Genomic DNA, 5518 nt, shown 5'->3' on the forward strand with positions numbered 1-5518 from the left:
TTGTATGTCAACTATACTTCAATTAAAAAAAACCACACAACTAGTAACTACGTACACCTGGGAAAATCTTTTTTTTCAGTGTTTTTTTAACTTATTTTTTAAAATTAACCTATTATTTTATTTTATTTTATTCTATTTTATTTAAAATTTACATCCAAATTAGTTAGCATATAGAGCAACAATGATTTCAGGTGTAGATTCCTTAGTGCCCCTTACCCATTTAGCCCATTCCCCCTCCCACACCCTCTCCAGTAACCCTCAGTTTGTTCTCCATATTTATGAGTCTCTTCTGTTTTGTCCCCCTCCCTGTTTTTATATTATTTTTGTTTCCCTTCCCTTACGTTCATCTGTTTTGTCTCTTAAAGTCCTCATATGAGTGAAGTCATATGATTTCCGTATTTCTCCGACTAATTTCACTTAGCATAATACCCTCCAGTTCCATGCACGTAGTTGCAAATGGCAAGATTTCATTCTTTTTGATTGCCGAGTAATACTCCATTCGATATATATACCACATTTCCTTTATCCATTCATCCATTGATGGACATCTGGGCTCTTTCCATACTTTGGCTATTGTGGATAGCGCTGCTATAAATATTGGGGTGCAGGTGACCCTTCTAAACAGTATACCTGTATCCCTTGGATAAATACCTAGTAGTGCAATTGCTGGGTTGTAAGGTAGTTCTATTTTTAGTTTTTTTGAGGAACCTCCATACTGTTTTCCAGGGTGGCTGCACCAGCTGGCATTCCCACCAACAATGCAAAAGAGATCCTCTTTCTCCACATCCTTGCCAACATCTGTTGTTGCCTGAGTGGTTAATGTGAGCCATTCTGACAGGTGTGAGGTGGTATCTCATTGTGGTTTTGATTTGTATTTCCCTGATGATGAGTGATGTTGAGCATTTTTTCATGTGTCAGTTGGCCATCTGGATGTCTTCTTTGGAGAAGTGTCTATTCATGTCTTTTGCCCATTTCCTCACTGTATTCTTTGTTTTTTGGGTGTTGAGTTTGATAAGTTCTTTATAGATTTGGGACACTAACCCTTTATCTGATATGTCATTTGCAAATATCTTCTCCCATTCTGTCAGTTGCCTTTTAGTTTTTGCTGATTATTTCCTTCGCTGTGCAGAAGCTTTTTATTTTGATGAGGTCCCAGTAGTTCATTTTTGCTTTTGTTTCCCTTGCCTCCGGAGACATGTTGAGTAAGAAGTTGCTGCGGCCAAGGTCAAAGAATTTTTGCCTGCTTTCTCCTCGAGGATTTTGATGGCTTCCTGTCTTACATTGAGGTCTTTCATCCATTTTGAGTTTAGTTTTGTGTCTGGTGTAAGAAAGTGGTCCAGGTTCATTCTTCTGCATGTCACTGTCCAGTTTTCCCAGCACCACTTGCTGAAGAGACTGTCTTTATTCCATTGGATATTCTTTCCTGCTTTGTCAAAGATTAGTTGGCCATACGTTTGTGTCCATTTCTGGGTTCTCTATTCTGTTCCATTGATCTGAGAGTCTGTTCTTTGCCAGGGAAAATCTTTATGTACCCATAGTCATCTGCAAATCCTTGAAAAACTTATGAAGGCTACACCAGTGTGTACAGAATGTTTTCAGCAGCAGGATTTTTTTTGAAAAGTTTTTTATTGTGGTAAATTACAAATATAAAAATACACAATACAATTTACAATCTTAACTACTTTTCAGTGTACAGTTCTGTAGTCTTAAATTCATTCATAGTGTTATGCAACCATCACCACCACCCATCACCGCAACTCTTCATCTTGCAAAACTAAAATGCTGTACTGGTTAAACATTAACTCCCCATTCCTAGCCCCTGGTAACCACCATTCTACTTTCTGTTTCTATGATTATGACCACTTTAGGTACCTCATGTAAGGAGACTTATAGGTTACTTGTCTTTTTGTGACTGGCTTATTACAGCAGCATGTTTTCTTCACAATTATTATTACTCTTATCAGGCAATGAAAAACAAAAAACCTTGGGACAGAGTCAGTATTTAGCCCATTGAGAGCCATTTGATTAATGCAAGACAAAGGAATTTTAGTTAGTTTTCAGTTTGTTTCCTGCTTCTTGTTCCTCTGTTTCTCTTTTCTGGTCATTTCGTGGGTTACTCTTAAGATTTTCAGATTTCCATCCTGATTTATAGAGTGTTTTAGAGTGTATCACTTTGTAGTTTGTTTTTTTTTTTTTTTTGATGGTTGCTCTAGATATAACAATATACATTCATAACTTATCAGTCAGCCGAGTGCAGAAACCTTACTTCCATGCCTCCTCACTTTTAAAATATAATTAAGTATTCCCATTATATACATCAAGAATGTCAAATGGTGTTATTTTTGCTTCAACCATCATGTCTGACGTAAGAAACTCATGAGTAGGATAGTGTATTTTATAGTATCCGTTTTTTTTACCCCCCCCTTAAAAGCTTTTTAAATGTTTATTTATTTTTGAGAGAGACAGAGTGCAAGGGGGGTGGGTCGGGGTAGAGAGAGAGGGAGACACAGTATCTGAAGCAGGCTCCATGCTTTGAGCTGGAATCACATGAATGAAATCACATACAGGGAGATCATGACCTGAGCTGAAGTCGGATGCACGCTTAACTGACTGAGCCACCCAGGTGCCCCAATCCCCCATCCCTTTTTTAATCCATTTTTATGTTCTTTTCTTTCATCAGTTTCAAGCCTTTGTTGTTGTTACCATTTACTTCGTTTAAAGTATTTCATTCAGTTATTCTTTAAGGGTGGGTTTGCTGGCAATCAATACTCTTAGTTATCTTTTGAAAATGTCTTTATTTCCTTTTTATTCCTGAATGATATGTTCACTGGATATAGAATTGATTGTTGACAATTCCTCTCATTCCACTTGAGAAACATATGCTATTTCCTCTGGCTTCCATGGTTCAGATCAGGGCAAGGGGGTGTTTTTTCCACTGGTGTTTGAAGTAAGGTGGGCATTACCAACAAAGTTCTCTGTTAGGCCACCCTTTTCCTGGTTTTGACAAGGAGGAACAGGCTTAGAGCTTTTTTGGTCTGTGTCTGTTGGAGGTTCTGGTATGGCAGCTTCTGGAACACATTAGCAGAAAGATACGGGAGAAGATAAGAAAAAACAAAGGGAATTTATCACCATGTTGCTCCTCAGCCCTGAAGTTCTTACAATTTGCCTTCTTCTTTTCACATTTCAGAGTCTTCATATGCTTGTTTATTGTTTGCCCAGGATTTTTCAGTTGTAAGAGGAATGACTTAGGAGGAATGGTGGTCATCTGTTTTGTCTCAAACCCCTGATACAGAGTTTTTCCCAACATTTTATTATGAAAACTTTCAAACACAAAGATGAAAGAATTTTATAGTGAACACCCATATACAATCACCTAGATTCTACTATTAATATGAGAAGGGGTCTACTTCTCAACTTGGGTAGATGTCTTTAGAATTAGGTGTTGGGGTGCCTGGGTGGCTCAGTTGGTTAAGCACTCAACTTCAGCTCAGGTCACAATTGCATGGTAGGTGAGTTGGGGCCCTGCATTGGGCTCTCTGCTGTCAGGTAGAGCCTACTTAGAATCCTCTGTCTCCCCCACCCTGCCCCTCTCTGTATGCACACTCTCTCTCTCAAAAATAAACATTAAAAAATTTTTTTTAATTATTTTTTATAAATTTTATAAATTATATATAAATTATTTTTTAATTATGTTATTGTTGGATTGTATGTTCCAATTGCCTTTCTGGATATTTCACATTTTTAAAAGTATGAAAAAATATGATTCTACTTTTGTTTCATACACACAAATGTGTGTAAGCACACACAGTAGCATATATGAATAGACGTAGTGTTTCTTTATTAATATTTCTTCATTCCACATACTATGTGTAAACTTTTTATAATTTTATTTTCAAAATCAGGTAAACAACAAAGAACGTCTCTCTTTACAAAACTTGTGCATATGCAATATACCAAAATTTTGAAAACTTTTTTTTTAAACGTTTAGTTATTTATTTTTGAGAGAGAGAGAAAAAGCATTAGGGGAGGAGGAGCAGAGAGAGAGACAGAGAGACAGAGAATCCCCAGCAGGCTCCACACTGATATGGGGCTCAAACCCAGAAACTGAGATCATGAGATGACCCAGACTTAAGATGTTTAACAGACTGAGCCACCCAGGCCCCCTTGAACATTTCAATATAAAGTACATATACAAGCAATTAAAATTGGAAAATATTTAAATGGTTCGATAAATAAGAGATCATATTTAATTTCACAAGTACTCAAAATTAGATATAAAAAATTTGGCCTACTGAATAAACAAAAGCTTTTTCAAAAAAAATGTTAAAAAAAAAAACAGAGTAGGCATGGATGCTAGGCACAGCACATATTGTCACCAACTGCTTATGGAAATAAAAACTGTAAAATCTTCCAGGAACGCAACTAGACAATGGGCTTAGAATTCCACCAGTCTTTGATCCAGTAACTCAAGAATTTTAAACTAAGAAAACAATCTTCAAAGATATAGGTACAAGAATATTAATGGAGCAAAAAACTGGAAATAATATAACAATAGGGTTAAATAGAGCTTAGTTCAATACACGTAACTAAAAAAATTTAATTAGTCGTAGTGGGATGCGCTGAAGCCATTCAAAATAGTACTGAAGGAGACTATTTATTGGCAAATTCAAATGCTCAAACCACATTCTCAAGCAGGGAAAAACCCAACAATTGCTATCTGCAAGATTCCATTTTGTTAAAAGGAGGTCAGCAGTGATTGAGAGATTAACATGGAGTTTAAAGGGCTGTTAAAAGATGTTCACCAAATCGTTAACCTCTTCTGTGTACTGGCATCAGGTGCAAACCTTCCAAATGGGACATATTCCTAGTACGAAAAAAAGGGAGAAAAGGGAGGGAAGGAAGGAAGGAAGAACGAAAAGATAGCCTTTGACTTCTCTGCACCTAGAATGCCCCTACCCTCCTTCACTGCCCCGTAATCTTCCCTCCATTGCCTCTCCTGGAGGGCTGCCAGAGAAACCCCACTCTTCCAAACCCACCCAGATCCCCCGACCCTGCTTTCCTTTCGCTGTTTTCCATAACGCGTATTTTCTAAAATGTTATATAATTATGTTCATGGCTTATTGTCTGCTCTGTACCAACTTCCCCAAAAGTTCTCGAAAGCAATGATCTTTGCTTTGTTCACCAACTGATTTCCAACCAATGGTGTTTGGCACGTAGCAGGTGCTAGATACCATGCGGTTGAATCACTGAAGGGAAAATACGTTTGTTCTCGGCGGTTGTCTACTTGCCTTACTATCATTTACCCAGATGCCCAGCTTCAAGGCACCGCCTTGGCGAACCTACGCTTGCATTCCGTGGTACTGGAAGACACAGCTTCGCAGCTCAAGGACTGTGACCCCCGAGCCCGGAAGTGGGATCTGGGCACGTGACAGGCTATCGCGCAGAACTACACTTCCCAGAACGCTTGGGTCCTCGCGTGAACTACATTCCCCAGAGGCCTTAGCGGCCGTCCCTAATT

The sequence above is a fragment of the Puma concolor genome, chromosome A1, assembly GCF_028749965.1.
Source record: "Puma concolor isolate L17-30 chromosome A1, mPumCon1.1.hap2, whole genome shotgun sequence".
NCBI lineage: Eukaryota > Metazoa > Chordata > Mammalia > Carnivora > Felidae > Puma > Puma concolor.